The sequence below is a fragment of the Oryctolagus cuniculus genome, chromosome 19, assembly GCF_051225735.1.
Source record: "Oryctolagus cuniculus isolate XC-2025 breed Fujian yellow rabbit chromosome 19, ASM5122573v1, whole genome shotgun sequence".
Taxonomy (NCBI): Eukaryota; Metazoa; Chordata; class Mammalia; order Lagomorpha; family Leporidae; genus Oryctolagus; species Oryctolagus cuniculus.
In genome coordinates this window covers 46292951-46310466 of record NC_142885.1, presented here as the reverse complement: position 1 = coordinate 46310466, position 17516 = coordinate 46292951, and the positions used below count along the sequence as shown (strand labels likewise).

General features: G+C 42.0%; 1 long non-coding RNA gene across 2 annotated transcripts in view; it reads right to left on the bottom strand.

Annotated features, from left to right (window-relative positions):
- Window positions 1–5553: 5553 nt before the first annotated feature.
- The window catches only part of LOC127488597 (uncharacterized), a 107342-nt gene continuing 95379 nt past the window's right edge, over window positions 5554–17516 (bottom strand). For both annotated transcript variants that reach the window (XR_016226392.1, XR_016226391.1), the window contains one exon: window positions 5554–6997. This is a non-coding gene — a long non-coding RNA (uncharacterized LOC127488597). The remainder of the gene's footprint in view (window positions 6998–17516) is intronic.

The window sequence follows — 17516 nt, the reverse complement described above, 5'->3', positions numbered from 1 at the left end:
TAGGTGAATGTCTGGGATTGTACTGATGAGAAAAATCAATGAAGACTTCCTCCAATGATAAGAAACCATTAACACATAAAGAAATAGAATGTTCATCTCAGTAACTCCTCAGATGTTTGTTTCTGAGAAAGAAAAGGAGTTCTTGCAAAGATAACCAAACACTCTGGAAAAGAAGACAACAGATACACCTGTCAACTTTTTATGCAATCGTCCTTGTGAAAAGAGGGATTTCCCTTACCTGAAGAAAGACATGATGTTACCAGCTAAGCATAACATTAAAAATTCAACTGTGTGGCGCTGGTGCTGTGATGCAGTGAGTTAAGTCACCATCTGGAATGCCAGCATCCCAACTGGGTGGCAGTTCAAGTCCTGGCTGCTCCATTTCTGATCTGGCTCACTGCTAATGCATCTAGGAGGGCGATGGAAGTGGCCACAAGTTCTTGGGCCCCTGCACCCATGTGGGACACCCACATGAAGCTCCTGGCTTCTGGCTTCAGCCTGGCCCATCCCTGGCCATTGCAGCCATTTGGGGAGTGAACCAGCTGATAGAAAGCTTCTCTTTCTGCTTCTCCCTCTCTGTAACTCCACCTTTCAGATAAGTAGATAAATCTTCTGAAGCATTCAACTGTGTGCCGTTCACTATAAATACACTACTAATCAGGAAATTGAAGGAGCTCTGAATTTATCAAGAAATATAATGCCAACTTGGTGTCACCTGAGATTAGCTACAAAGTTTATTTCCCTCGTTTGAACAAACAAAAGTCATGACTTTTATGATAAACAGACTCTAAACTTAGAACATTCTACCCTTTAAATAGCACAAAGTTGAAAATAGGTATTTTTTTTATTGAGCACACAAAACAATCTGATGATGTGAGGGTTCATTCACGTGTATATTGACTCATAAAAAAATCTCTGCTTCTAAACTTTTTAGAAGAAATCATTAGGCTTGAAGAATTGCACAAACAGTACAACCAAACTAAGACTTAGTAACATTTCCAGAGCCTCTCAGCCTAGACAGTGGTTGAAATAAGAATGCTTGAACTCACTACCTATGCTTTTTCAATCCCAGAAACTTGAAGCCATTTCCCAAGGTCACAGAAAGACAGCATGTAATAAACCAAATACGCAAACCTGATGACACTTTACTGATTCTGGCCAGCAGTCCTATCAGAGAGGATTCGAATATATAAGAACATGCAGAAAGCTACTGCTTATTGTGTAGAAACAACCAAGGAAAGCATGATTCCTTTCCAGCAAAATTTTGGAATACATTTTTAGTTACTTTTGTCAGGATGCTTGTTCTCATGGCTTTAGAAAAATCTTGATGAAATTTATAGGAGACCCTATTCATTTGATTTAAATTTCCAATTATTGATGAAGTTTCAATGGTTCAGTATGCAATGTATGGAAAAAATTATTGAATGAATACAAAACTAGACCATGCAACTTATTCTTATCCATATAGAAGGAATTTAACATTGTTATATCTGTGCAGAAAGATTTACTGTCATTGGAAATAGGTTTTTTTGAAGATTTATTTAATTGAGAGACAGAGTTAAAGAGTGGGAATGACAGAGAAAAAGCTTTTCTATCCACTGCTTCACTCCCCAAATGGCCACATGAGTGCAGGGGCTCAAGCACTTGGGCCACCTTCTACTGCTTTTCCAGGTGATAGCAGGGAGCTGGATCAGAAAAGGAGCAGCTGGGACATGAACTGCTGACCATATGGGATGCCAGTGCTGCAGGTGGAGGCCTACCCTACCACACCACAGTGCCAGACCTGCAATTAGGTTTTGAAGATTTTCCTTAGTACAGTCTGTCATTCTGTGACCTTGGGAAAATGTTTGGGACTTTTTGGAATTGAAAAGGCATGGGTAGTGAGTTCGAGTTTTCTTATTTCAAACACTTTCTAGGCTGTGAAGGCTCTGGAAACATGATGAATGCAACAAAACATCCAAAAGGTATCACAGATATACATATGTAGGTTATATATACATACATACATATATATATATCTACAACATGTAATATGATGAAGTGGGTTTTATCACAGGCATGCAAGTGTGGTTCAACATCTATAAAAATCAATGAAATCACATCAGCAGAATGAACAACACAAAACAAATGCACATCTCAATAGATGCAGTGGATGCTTCCATCAGAAGATTCAACATCCCTTCATGATAAAAAAAATTGGAACTAACAAGGTACAGAGGAAACATAGCTTAAAATTATCAAAGCTATATGATAAAACAATAGCCAATACCATACTGAATGGGAAAAACCTGAAAACATTTCTCCTGAGTGTCGAACAAGAAAAGAACTCCACATAAACCATTCTTAGTCAATATAGTATCTCAAGTACTCACAAGAGTACTCAGGCAAAGCAAAGAAGTAAAGGATGAAAATTGGGAAGGAAGAAGTCAAAATATGTTTTTTCAGAAAACATGATTTTAGACAGAAAAAACTTAAAACACTGCATTAAAATATGTTGGGAGTGATAAACCAATAAGTCTCAGGATACAAAATCAATGTACAAAACAATTACACACTAATAATGATCCTCTGTAAAGTTAAGTCTACGATCTTTGTAAAAAGTAAGAATGGGGATAGTAGAGGGAAGAGGAAGAGGGTGGGAATACAAGGAGGATGGAGAGGAGAGTGGAAAGTTTCATCACCTTCCTGAATCTGTATATATGAAATACATGAAGTTTGTATATCTTAAATAAAATTAAAAAGTGGCCAGCGCTGCGGCTCAATAGGCTAATCCTCTGCCTACGGCGCTGGCACACGGGGTTCTAGTTCTGGTCAGGGCACTGGATTCTGTCCTGATTGCTCCTTTTCCTGTCCAGCTCTCTGCTATGGCCCAGGAATGCAGTGGAGGATGGCCCAAGTCCTTGGGCCCTGCACCCTCAGGGGAGACTAGGAGAAAAGCAGGCTCCTGGCTTCGGATCAGCACAGTAAGCCGGCTGCGGTGCGCTGGCCGCAACGGCCACTGGGAGGTGAACCACCGGAAAAAGGATGACCTTTCTCTCTCTCTTTCTCTGTCCACTCTGCCTGTCAAAAAGAAAGTAAATAAATAAAATAAAATAAAAAAGTATGAAACGGGAAAAAAGAAGCCCGAATTTACAATAGCTACAAAAATTACATATTTAGTAATAAATTTAACCAAATAAGTGAAAGATCACAATAAAGGTATAAAGTGTTGATGAAATAAATCATCAAAGACACATGGAAATGGAAAAACATCCTCTGTTCATGAATTAGAAGGCTGTTTCTTTCATATTTACTCTTGTAACAGACCCTCTCATAAGTCAAGATCATGTACTCTTAGGATTCTCAGACAGTTACTTCCCTGTGGTCCTCTCTTTGTCAAAGCTCTTGGTCCTCATTTTCCTTATTTATCAGATGTTATGCTAAATTTAGCACCTTAACAATGAAAATTTTATGAAACATTACAGGAAGGGGAAGTTGGACAGTTACATGTAGCTTTCCAATTTGGGGAAAATGAAAAACTTTAGATGGTTTTACTAGAACCATCATGATGGAGAAGAGTGTGTCAAATGAGTTAATTCAAAAACAGGATTAGAACCCTGGTACTTGTTAGGTGTATAAGACATCTGAGTTGTTTAATGGACATGAACCAAGAGGAAATGAAAAAGGGGAGTGGAAATGAGGGTGAAAATAGAAAATGAAAGGATCAGTACTTATATATGTATACTGAAACAACAGAAAAAGCCTGACAATGACTGGAATAGTTTAATATGGGGGAAAGTGTGAAGAAAAATAGGTTTTTAAGTCACTTAAAATATAAAACCTAAATAAGCTTTATTTATATTTTTAGAGTTTTCTTTAAGAATGGAGGATTTAGATACATTTTTCTGAATAGTGGTCCCCACAGCTGATTTTATTGAGTGCCACATTTGCCACTGTGTGATTTAGATGACTGAATCCCATACAAGGTGGGTGCTGTTGTCTCTGTTTTATAGAAGAATGGCTCAGAGAAATTCAGAAACTTGCCTAGTTTAAAGCAGCTGTGACAGGGCTGGGTTTGACCAGATCTGATGCTGAAGCCCGTGCTCTTTGTAGATGGCTGTAGCCTCATTGAACAATTGTTCATAGAATTTCAGCTCCTTAAAGGAGCCTCTCTATGGAGATTTGTATTTCCCCTATGGAACAGCTATGTAAGTAATTCTATGTCCTCTTCCCCCTACCACCAACACCCTTACAACTAGGACCGGCACCCATATGGGATGCTAGCATCACAGGTGGTGGCTTACCCCACCCACAACAGCAGCCCCAGGATGGGGAACTTTCTATAAGGTGAAGACAGCTTAAGAAGGCCATTCCTCATGAGGAACCTTAAGAAGGCACCGTATTTTTCTGCAAGTAGCATCCGGGTATTGGACAAAATTGTGCAACATTTCAACACCTACACCTGGGCTGAATGGCCCACACTTGGCCACCAGCCTTTCATTTCCTTATCAGTGTTTTTTTTCTTTAAGAAGGTACCATCTTAGAAGCAGAGAGTGCACCCTTCCCAGATCGTAAATCTGTTGGGCCTTGATCTAGACTTCCCGACTTCCAAAACATTGAAAAATGAATTCCTGTTCTTTTTCAGTCACCCAGGTCAGGGTCTTGTTATGGTAACCCAAAGGACTGGAACATCCTGGAATGTCTTCTCTTCCTCCTTATGATTTGAAGCACTTTTGGAGGCTATAGATTTCAGTTTGCTCTCACTTTGCCATTTGCACTGGAATACATCAACGCACTACTGTGCAGCTTTCCAGGGTTACTGAGGAGCAATCTGATGATGAACTTCAGGGTAAATGATGAAAGAAACCTCCCTCTCAGCTCTATGGATATGAACCATGCACCTGATGATGACTTGGCAAACATAATATATTGTTGTATTGTCATTATGCCAGTGAAGTGGTACCAACGTGTTGAGACCTATCATGTTGGATATTCTGAGTGTAGGCTTGAGGAGTCCTACCAAAGCCAAGAGTTATTTACAAAGTTTAAAACTAGAAATGAAAAGTCCATTGAAATAGCCTTCAGGTGTTAATTTATCAAAACCTAAATATCAATTGCTATCACCAACTTAAGCAAAAAAATTTGGGGGTCCTTTCACTTTAACCAAGTAGAAAGTTTCTTGAGAAAACCACCATGGTGTATCCCCAGCTGTGATTGGTTTGTATCTTGCTCTGACATCAGGGGGGCCATTGTTATGTCATTCCGACTGCCTTAACAGTCCCCTGGCTTGGCCTCAGTTCTTGTTCAGTTGGCCTAGGAAGCTCTGTGGAGGCAGCCTGAAGGACTTGGATGACATTACTGGTTTTCTCATCTTGTCGTTTGTATCGCTGTTTTGTCTGTCTGACCTCTTTGTTCTTTTTACTAATTGGTTCTTTTCTCTTTTTTTTCTACTTGTTTTATTATTTTTCTATTTTCTCAATTTCTCTCCGCTGCCTATTTCTACATTGTATACTTGTGTATTTATTTTTTTAAATGTTTTTTATTTTCTTTTTTGTTTTTATTGTTACTGGCTAAATGTATTTTATGCTGTTTTCATTTATCATTCTTGGTGTGTCTCCCCCATGTTTTTGATTTTTTCTCATTTTTCATCCTTTGATTTAGATAAGATCATTTTAAGACTTACTGATTAGAATTGTTACCATAGTTAAGATATTTGTTGTTTCACTTTACCATTTTTAGCATTCTGTGTGTTTTCTAACTTTTAATTCTTAATTTGGATACAATTGGTTTTAGTGATTAGTATACTGTGGTTCATATCATTAGCATTATCTGTTAGAAATATTAGCATACTGTGTCTTCTTGATTTTTGTTTCACAGTTTTTGTTGTTAACTTGGGTGACTGTAAGTATTCCTAGTGTCAGATTGCAGGGGTGGGGGTGCTGTGACCAGATCATTAGATCCCCGCAGAGACCCCCAGAGAGTCGATCACACTGAACTGCACAAGCAAGGTTTATTCAGGAGTACAAGCCGCGACAGGGAAGCCATCCAACCAACCCATGCAGAGGAGGAAGGAGTGAGGCCCCAGTCTTTGTTTGGGAGAGGTTTTAAAGGAAAAAAGGGCTGCATCAGCAGGAAAAGAGTTACATACAGCATGGAAGCTTTGGGCAGAGGGAGTTACAGCGGGGGCTTACAGCACAGGAGCTTTGGGTACAGGGAGTTACTTTGTTTAGTAATCTCTACTGTGCTGTCCTTGGTCTACGGAGCTAGCTGTCCCTGGTAAGCTTTGATATCTCCGGAATGCCTGAATGCCTGCTTTTACAAAGACTCGGGTCTGCTATAGGAAACGGAGGCTGCTTTCTTTACTGTTTTAAAATGGAGTCACTTTGGCTCTCCATCCCCCCCTTGTTTTTGCACATGTTTGAAAAACCCAATCCCAATCATGGGTTTGGACTGACATTTTATTGGTTTTACAAACATTTAAGGGTTTATATTGGGACCATTGGACCATTAATTGAATGGTGCCCAATCTCTGTTTCATAAACTGTACAAGTTTGTGAACAATGCAAGGGCCAAAGGTTAAAATTAAAATCAGGAGAACAAGGGGCCCTATGAGTCCTGATAGTAGGGTGGCTTGCCACGGAGAAGAACTGAACCAAGACTCAAACCACCCCGGAGAGGCCTCCCATTCTTTTTCATTTTGCCAGCCCCTCCCTGACCTTAGCCAGCCATGTTATCTTTTATTAGGCCCGAGTGATCTGCGTAAAAGCAGCATTCTTTCCCACAGTGGCACACAGCCTACCACATCAGTCCCAGAAGTCCAAGAGGTGCAGAGGGATGATGATCCATCCTCTGCTGACGTGGAGCAAAGAGGCACTCTTTACCGCCATGGGGCGATATTTTAAGCCACTGTTTCCTGGGTGGGGAGCTGAGCACATTCCTGTAGTAGCACTTAGTTGACCGCCTGGTTGCGGAAGGCCTTGGTTCGCTCCATCACCAGCTGTAAACACTTAAACAGACACTGTAGTATAGAGGCAGGGTGAGAATAAAGCAGATTCCAGGCAAAACCAGGAGAAAAGCCACTCATTAGTGTGGGAGAGGGTTATCAGTACACACATGTTGGGAGTATAAACGGCAATCTACTACATAGAACAAAGAATTTACAGAAATCCTCAGCGTTTAATTTCTGCTCTACTTTTATACACAGAATAATGACTAGTTATTTGCAGCATGTCTTTAACTTTTTAACTCTGTGCATTTACTTTTCCTGAACAAGGCGCAGCTGCTGTTGCTATGTGTAACTGAGACAGTAGTTGATATTTAATAGGAAACACTGCTCACATAACTGTACTCCCTACTAGCCAAATTTACCTAATAATGAATTACCTTGATAATGGAGAGTAGAAACCATATGCACTAATTACACAGATGTTAAAGTCAGTTTTAAACAAGGTAATTTACACTTTGAAGTACACTACTTACGGTACTACTGTTTAAAAGATACTACTGCTGCCCCCACAGAATATGTACAGAATGTATGTAAAACACTGACTTTAATAAGCAACAAAATTACAAAGGAATGAGGCCAAGGAGTGGGCAAGACAGGGTCCAGAACAAAGGACAGAGTTGCTATTGGAGGAGTCAAGAAAAGTGTTGTCCAAGTTACAAATAAGTTTTCCGACTGAGAGGCAAAGAGAATCTGATAAAAGGGGCTAGATAATAACCTGGTGGCTTTGGGCCTTGTAAGTTAAGGGACCTAGACTGTGGTGGAATGAGAAGGCCATGCCAAGGTGGCCACTGGCAAGCGAGCGTCAGTTACTCAGGGATGGCTTTGGAAACTGCCTGGCAACAGGCTGTGATTGGATGGATTTGAAACTGCCTGGCAACAGGATGTGATTGGATGGCTTTGGAAACTGCCTGGCAACAGGCTGTGATTGGTTGGGGCATAGACCGCCCTTGACCAGACTGGCTGGTCTTGGCTATATAAGATGTTGTACCAACTGAAATAAACGAGTCTGCCGGCTGCTCACCTCAAGCCTGCTTTCACCTGACTTCCGGGGTCTGTGTGGTGACTCCGCGCCTCTTGCCCCCACCACGCTGCTCCTCTCAGAAACGAATCCACTGCAACATTGCTGAGAAATCAACAGCAACATATGGCATGCCAACTTGACTGAGAGAAAGACAGCATGTCGGACTCGGCAAGGTCCCCCCTGGATTTCGGCAAGTAGGCCCCTCGGTGTTTTGTGTGCTGTTCGGTTCTGTGAGGGTGAGCACAGAACCCCCTCCTACGCCCCTTTCCTTGTCCTTGTCCTCGGTCTAAGCGACCCCAGGTTAGGCACACACCGCCCAGAAGCGTACGTCGCTTCTCGGCTCCTCCTTTAACTTTCAGTTCGCCCAGAGAATTCACATAAGGGACTGATCATCCCAGAATTCGGAACCAAGTCATCTTCCCTCACTCAAGAGAGGTGACGCTCCGGAGACACTGTGTGGCCATCCGGCCTTGAGCTAATGAATCAAGGAAGTCCCCCACTAAGCACAGGACATACTTACAATCTGATACACCACTATCTGTTTGTCTAACGTAGGGAAACCTCCTGCAAAATGCCATCAACAGCTGAGGTGCTAGGAATTTGCTTTGTTATGGCAGCAGTGCTGTACGTGTCTTTCCTTTGGCTAGAGTTGGCGTGCCGTGCGGCTCTTAAGTGCTCAGACATGGGAAAGATACCCCCCCTCTCAGAATCCTGAGCAGATTATCAAACATAGTGAATCTGTGAGTGATAAGAGCCTGACACTCCAGGCCTCTGCCTCACAAACAGTTGATGACTTAGGGAGAGACAGCTCCTACTGTGAAAAAAATAAGGTAGCAAACAATGTAGCAACGCCTAGTCAGCCACCCCCCACATACCTGTGGGATGAACTTAAAGGACCTCTAGACAATAACTCATGCAAGGTCATCCCATCTGCACCCAGTGAGGATCCCCACATTTGTGGCAGTACTTGGACACCCCAAGCTCTTAGGGCAGCTGCTAGGACCCCATCCCACCTGCACATTTGCTGTTAATGTCAGAGTGGACACAAAATTCAGGCCCTGGACTCCAAAAGCCATAAATGACCTTACTATGTAAAAAAGGCTTTCACTGGGCAAAAGATGGCAAGACCAAACCTTTAAACTCCCAGTGGGGCGGCCCTCAGCCCAGCAAGTAAGAGGGAGTCCCACTACCATTAACTGGTCGATGCCCATCTTCAATCTGAGGCCGAAACTGACTCTATATTTAGATGACAATGGAGATACAGGAACCATCTTTCCACTAATTGCTGAAGTTTTCATGACCTTATGGGGGAGAGATGTACTCTCACAAATGCAAGCGGCCCTCACTATGGATCACAAATCTCCACAAGCCAGCAGCTTTAATTGAGAACCTATAAGTAAGATTCACCCCCAATTCTAGGGGCCACTGCTCACCTCATACAAAAGCCATGCCCAATCCCCATTGAATGGGAAAAAACAGGAAACATCTGGGTAGAACAGTGGCCAATAATACAACCCAACTTAGCATCCTTAAAGAACTGGTACAGGAACAATTGGAAAAGGGACACATAGAACCCTCCACTAGCCCTCATAACATGCCCATTTTTGTGATACCAAAGAAACAGGGAAAATATAGGCTTCTACAGGATTTCAGAAGCTATTAACAAAAATATAAAAAAGATGGGAACATTCCAGGCTGGCATTCCCCATCCAGGGGCCATTCCTAATGGATATCACATAGTTACCATTGATATCAAAGATTGCTTCTTTTCCATTCCCATTAGAGCAGGATAAGGCTTACTTTGCCTTTACAGTATGGGAGCCCAATTTCCAGCTCCCTGCAAAAAGATTCCAGTGGACAGTACTCCCACAAGGCATGAAAAATAGCCCTGCCATTTGCCAAAGATACGTTTCTCATGCAACCAGCACACTTAAAGATCAGTGCTTGGTCATACATTATGTGGATGATATCTTACTTGCTCACAAGAATGCAGCAATTCTAAATACCTGTCTAAGTGAGACAGTAAGAAATTTACAATTCCTGGGTTTGTCTATTGCCACAGAAAAAGTACAACATTTTCCTCCCTTTCAATTCTTGGGTTATCAAATCTCCTCCCATATATCTCCAATGGGCCCAAACCTAAAAGTCAAGCACAAATACTCACTTAATGAACTTCAGCAACTATGTGGCCAAATCAATTGGCTGAAGCCCTTCCTTCCCCTAACACCTGCAGAACTTATATACGATTTACTGACTAAGGGAAACAGCCCTTCCTCAAAAATCACATTGACACCTGCAGCCAAATCCACTATAGAAAAGATTAACACCAGTTGTCAAATTTAAAAACCTTTAGATATGACCCTCAGGTGCCTCTATTTGCCATAACCATAGCTATCCTCAAGGCCCCCTTAGGAGTTATTTGGCAACAACACGGACCACTTTTTTGGGTGCACATAGCCTGGAGCGATTGTCCTAAAATAGCAAACAAAGTAGATGCCATCCTTATGATGGGACTTAAATTAAGATATTATACCAATAAGATATTTAACACAGAGCCAGACACAGTGGTCCTACCACTATGACAATTAGAACTGTAGACACTGATGCAGAATAGCACGCTCTTTCAAACTTTAATGATAAATTTTCCAGGACAGATTGACAATCACCTGCCAGCAGATAGGCTACTCCAGACACTAGAAACCTTAGAAACAGACTATCCAAAACATGCTTTCCCTGCTAATCAACCTATACCCATGGCACCATGTGCGTTTACGGATGCCAACAAGTCACTCTTTGGAATAGTGATCAAATCTTTAACAGAAAAAGTTAAGATCCATGTAGAACCCCATGGGGGATCAGTACAGTTGGGAGAAATAAAAGCAATAGTCAAGGTTCTACTCCTTAGCCAAGATGGACTGGTAAATATATTTTCGGACAGCAAATACTCAGTACAGGTAGCAAAGATGATCCCTTTTGCAGTCTTTAACCCGACCAGTAAGCCAATTGACCAGATGTTCACAACACTTAAAGAGCTAATTGAGAACAGAAAATACCCATGGTATATCTCACACGTAAGATCACATACTGGGTTACCTGGCTTTATTTTCCAAGGCAACAGAAAGGTTGATCGTCTTATCTCCTGCAACACGGCTTCCATTGGACACTTAGAACAAGCCCGTATTTTACACCAAAAATTTCATATGTCAGCAAGCAACATAAAATTGCTTTTCCCAGAGCTAACAATGAGCCAATGCAAATACCTAGTGCACTCTTGCAAGAATTGTGCACCCCTCGCCCCGTTAGGCCCACTGCAACAAGCAGGAGTAAACCCGCGAAGCCTTGCTCCTAATAAACTATGGCAAGTGGACGTCACCCACATCAATTCCTTTGGTAAACTTAAGTTTGTCCATGTGGTGGTAGATACTTATTCAAAGGCTGTATTTGCAACAGCCCAATCCGGAGAAAAGGCTAGTAATGTGATAAAGGTGGTGAAATCAGCCATGCTGGTCCTTGGTGTCCCCTGGACCATAAAGACTGATAACGGGCCAGCGTATACATCACAGGAATTTAATTCCTTCCTGAAATCTTGGAACATACAGTCTGCCACAGGTATCCCATACAACCCACAGGGACAGGCAATTACTGAAAGAACTCATAGGACGATTAAAGATCTCTTACAAAGACAAAAAAATAATCATATGCCCTCAGACCCATAGCTTGCTTTGACTGAGGTCCTTTTCACTATCAATTTTCTTACTTTTGATTCCCCAGGGATCAGCCCAGCTTATAAACATTGGGGATCCTTTCCATCCCAGACCCCAGCCCCTATGGTTAGGTGGAAAGACCCCCTGACAGGAGAATGGAAAGGACCACACCCTCTGCTAACCAAAGGTCGAGGATATGCTTGTGTCTTTCCAGAGAACGCAGAACAGCCTATTTGGGTACCAGCCAGAAACATCAAGCCTGCAACTGACAGCCAACAAGAACCAGCTGAACAAGACTGAGAATCCGCCTTTTTAGCAGACGCACCTGCCCTATCATCCTACCCTGAGAAACTGCCCATAGCCACATCTGTTACTGTTTTGTACCCCACTAGCTTTGGTCAGCCACTCAAATGGCCCACAGCCTGTGTGCGGTCATGCCATTCCTGATAACCATTATTCCTCATCCCTACCCCTATCTGAGCAAGCAATCCTGTGATCTCTCGATTTGAGCACTGGTTAGTCAATGACGGGTAAGATCCCCTGGGGGACAACCTAAGACCACATGGAAACGGGGTCAACAATGGTATGACCAAGAGTCATGCATCCCATTGCTCAAAAATAAACGAAAAGGGGGAAATGTGGTGGAATGAGAAGGTCATGCTAAGGTGGCCACTGGCAAGCGAGCGTCAGTTACTCAGGAATGGCTTTGGAAACTTCCTGGCAACAGGCTGTGATTGGTTGGGGCATAGACCGCCCCTTGACCAGACTGTCTGGTCTTGACTATATAAGATGTTGTACCAACTGAAATAAACGAGTCTGCCAGCTGCTCGCCTCAAGCCTGCTTTCACCCGACTCACCCCGGGGTCTGCCTGGTGACTCCACGCCTCTTGCCCCCACCACCCTGCTCCTCTCAGAAACCAATCCACTGCAACATTGTTGAGAAATCAACGGCAACACTAGACCTATCTATCTTTTTACATAGGGTACATTTTAAGGGAGGTGTGAACCTCCTTGGGGAAGGCACCCTGTTGACTTTCATTACTTACCTGGCCTGGGAGGAGAGCTGGCCAGGTAAAGGTAGGTGGCATCTCCAACAGCAAATTTAAAGCTCTGTCTGCAATGTTACTGACCCTACTTGGCCATTCTCTCAACAGTGGTGGTCACTTTGAAGGCTGAGCTACGTGAAGGGATTTTCAGCTTAGAGCCAATAAGATCTGTGGCTCTGACCTGAAGTCCTTCGATTGCTGGGCAGGTCCATTTCCAGTGATCCAACTCCTGGCTGGCAGAGCTGCCAGGGCTCTTTATAAGCTGACTTCTGCTGAAGCCCAGGCTTACCACATCAAAAGCCACTGCAGTGGCCTGGCCTATTGGGTCTCCCTGAGGGCAGATCACTGTACACGGCTGCCTGTAATAGGCCTGCCATCCATCTTCACATTGCTTCTGATGTCCAGTTTTTTTTTCCTCCTGGTTCTTGTTAAAGTAGACCAGAGAATCTGGCTGAAAAGCCCATGAGAGTATTTCAGGCATGGAAAGCCAAGACACTCTGGCAAAAAGATCTCTGTGAGTGAGATCCCAGTGGAAAGAACAGGTCTTCAAAGAGGGAGGTGCCTTTCTCTGAAGGGAGGAGAGAACCTCCACTTTGACTATGACCGTGTCTAAACAAGATAAGAGTCGGAGAACTCAAGGGGCTTCCATAGCCTTGGAAACTCATGACTGGTGCATAGGGAGATTACTGATGCCATAAACAGGAGTGTCAATTTGTAAAGTCAACAACAGGAGTCACTGTGCACTTACTCCTCATGTAGGATCTCTGTCCTTAATGTGCTGTACACTGAGGCTTAATGCTATAACGAGTACTCAAACAGTATATTTCACTTTGTGTTTCTATGGGGGTGCAAACTGTTGAAATCTTTACTTAATGTACACTAAACTGATCTTCTGTAAAAAAAAAAAAGAAATTATCAATTCCCAACGTGACTCTCACTGGGATTAAACATGACAATAGGTCTGATCTGATTTCATCATCATTAAAAAAAATCATCTATTATTTTTCACTTTATGTTTCTGTGTGGGAGCAAACTGTTGAAATACTTACTTAAGGTATACTAAGCTGATCTTCTGTATATTAAGATAATCGAAAATGAATCTTGATGTGAATGGAAGGGGAGAGGGAGTGGGAAAGGGGAGGGTTGTGGGTGGGAGGGACGGTATGGGGGGGGAAGCCATTGTAACCCATGAGTCGTACTTTGGAAATTTATATTCATTAAATAAAAGATTAAAAAAAATAAATAAAAAAAATAAAGTAGACCAGAGAATGCAAGTCAAAGGAGTGCTCAGTCCCACCTCTAATTTTTGTTGTCTAGACTAGAAGTCCAGAGTTATAGGCATGTTTCTTATAAATATTTAGCTGGGTTGAGCTACTCTGATTTCTGAACATGGTTGACCTTTAACAGAACTGACTTATGTCCTTACCCAAATAGCTATGCAAGGATATTGCCAGACTGTCACTACAAAATCTTACCAGTTACCAGCCATGCTTAAAAAACCTTGCACCACCAGAGGCAAAACAGATACGTTACTCTGTGTGGTGTTGCCTGGCAGTGGCTTTAATTTTCTACGCTAGTCTTTAATCCAAGTAATTAAGTAATCTCACAAGGAATAATCATACATGGCAACAGGGTCAAAAAGGCAGGGCAGTTCTTTCATACACAAATATTTTAAGAGTAATAGCAAATGAAATAAACTTAGCAAGCAGATTCAATTATTAGACAACAACTTAGGAAAACACCTACCAGAAGGCCCAATGTCCTTCACAAATTTTAAGAATACATGTACTCGGAAACATCTCTTAAATACCCAACATGCTGTAGCTTGTTTAACCAGCAAATTTATGCACAAGTATATAAAATATTTTCAGTTTTTTTTTTCTTTTAACAAGTTTACAAAGGTTTAGGTTACACGAATTTTCGATCAACTTTAGCCTTTTAAATTTACGGGAAACATTCTGTTACAGATTACAATATAATCAAGCTCTACAGCAATATGTAACACTTGAAATAACTTTCTTGTATACAGAACATTTAGACCAGCAGAGACATTAGAAAAACATACATAAATGATACAGAGGAGTTGATTAGTTAGATGCATTTAGTTTCACAGCAAACTACAGGGTCACATACATCAGAACAATAAAGCAGTTTCAGTGATAGTTGTTAGAATCTATAACCTTTTTTATAAATCACCAATTGATTTGAATTACTTTCTGATCTTAGTAACCTCAGTTAACTATACTTTTTTCCCAGTTGGTACCTGCAATACATTATTGGCTTTATCAGTTTAGAGAGTCATCCCAAAGTACTGAATACAACAGATGTAGCTGGAAAAAGTCCATTGCAACCTATAGGAGGACAGTTAAACACAGAACCAACAACGCTTTAGTTTTATGAGCAGTAAATCTGATATACAAAACTGTGGATGACAAAAGACCTTACGTTGTCATATTTAAAATTACAAACCTGTTAACCAAGAAGAGACACTTATTTACTTTACATAGCATTTTTGAAAGCACCTGTAGGATTTTACAAGGCACACTTAACTCTTTTAGGCCTCTGGGGCCCCTTCACCAAGATGACCATTATGTTTAGTAATGCTAGATTACCAGACTTTATAATTTTCAGATATGTATCAATACTATTTTATATCATGACATAATACAGGCCAAATTTGATCATTGTTACAAGGTGATTATTAAAAGGTTTGAAAATAAGCACATATTTAAATAACCCATAGCTCTTACTAAAAACTCAGTTGTTTTTAAACAATTAGAATTTAACAGAGACATCAAGAGAACACAACAGATTAACTTTTTGCTCTAATAGAGAATCAGTAATAGCTTTCGTGTCCAAAAATTTTTTTTCTTATAACTTTTTGTGACTTTTACACACCCTCTTTAACTTACTTGAAACATAATATTTTTATACTTGTGATGTTTTTCATCTGTCAATTTTCTTGCTTTACATTTTGAAATAACCTATTAAAAATCTTTAAATCAAGACCACATTTTTAAACAAGGTAACATATCAAATTTCAGCATTAATTACTTTTAAGTGATGTTGAACTATTTTTAATATGGACAATCTATGAAAACATGTTAGCAAATTCAAACAGTTTTTCTATAGAACATAAGGTGTTGAAAGTACCAAAGTTTACATTTGGACACTTATCTCATTTGTCTTTACCCAATTTAAATTAGCAGTTATACCTAAATGACTTAAGATGCTGATATTATATATCTGTATCTGAATTTAATTAAAATTAAAATTGTATTTATCTAAAACAAGTGCTAATTACCTTACTGTTTCACTGAGTACTGACCACCCAGAAATTTGTTAAAACAAACTGCAAAATAAGTTCAGCAAGTTACAAAGCAATATCTTCTGGCTTGCACGAGATAAAACAGAAGAGCCATCAGAAGGGTGGGAGACACGATTTGTTTCATTGATAAGACAGGGAGAGTAGACTTTGCACCAGACCTGGTTCTAAGGTGAAGTTCAAATTCTGAGATAAGGCAAGCAGGAGGAGAGTTACCCAGTCCACACCAGTCTCTAAGGCCAAATTCGAATTTTGTGCCAATCTTGCATGCTGCCACTTTGAGACCAGCCAACAGAGCCTGGTGATAGACATGGAGCCTTTCCTTTACAGAAATTAACCCAACTGTAATTCTCCTTTTTAACATTTACATTGTTCCAACATGCCAGATGGCTGTTCACCTTGGAGACCTGCTGGAGATATGGGCATGGCCTGGCGAGAGATTTACACCCTCTTCCCCGGATTTTTGAGGGCCAGCAAGAGCTCACCGGATGCCGCAGATGGCCCTCAGGGCTCCCGCTGGCTTCTCCACACTTCACTGAATTTCTTTACTATCACACTCAGAGCACTGGGCAGAAATCACATTGCAACAACACACGCCACCGGCCCTCGCTATGCTTTGTTTCAATTAAACAGTTGGAATCCCCTGGTCCACACCAGTTCTAAGTCGGCTACTACGCGCTGGGCCAAGGCGAGGCACCATGAGGAACTGGCCCAAGGGGCGGAACTGGGGCAGGGAGGAGACTGTGCAGCACCGGGGGGGGGGGGGGGGGGGACAAAACACGGGCCCGTACAGAACTTCCACGGACAGATTTAGATGGTCGTATTACAGAAGGTATCAACTGCTCCGAGGCCAAACCTCCGGGAGTTTGAAGGAGACCAAAGACCTTACGGATGGGACGAGAACTCTGCAGCAGTCCCTCTTTGTCCCCAGATACAGATTGGATCTTCCCAGGTCCCCAGATACTCCTGTTTACAATTGCTAACTAAACATGGGTTCCAGATTGCCCCTGAAAAGGTTCAAAAGGTACCCCCCTTTAAGGTTTTTGGGGCTGTCTTAGAACTAGATATGGCTGGCGCCGCGGCTCAATAGGCTAATCCTCTGCCTTGTGGCACCGGCACACTGGGTTCTAGTCCCGGTCGGGGCGCCGGATTCTGTCCCGGTTGTCCCTCTTCCAGGCCAGCTCACTGCTGTGGCCAGGGAGTGCAGTGGAGGATGGCCCAAGTACTTTGGCCCTGCACCCGATGGGAGACCAGGATAAGTACCTGGCTCCTGCCATTGGATCAGCATGGTGCGCCAGCTGCAGCGCGCCGGCCGTGGCGGCCATTGGAAGGTGAACCAATGGCAAAGGAAGACCTTTGTCTCTCTCTCACTGTCCACTCTGCCTGTCAAAAAAAAAAAAAAAGAGAACTAGATACGGTCTCCCCCACTCGACCA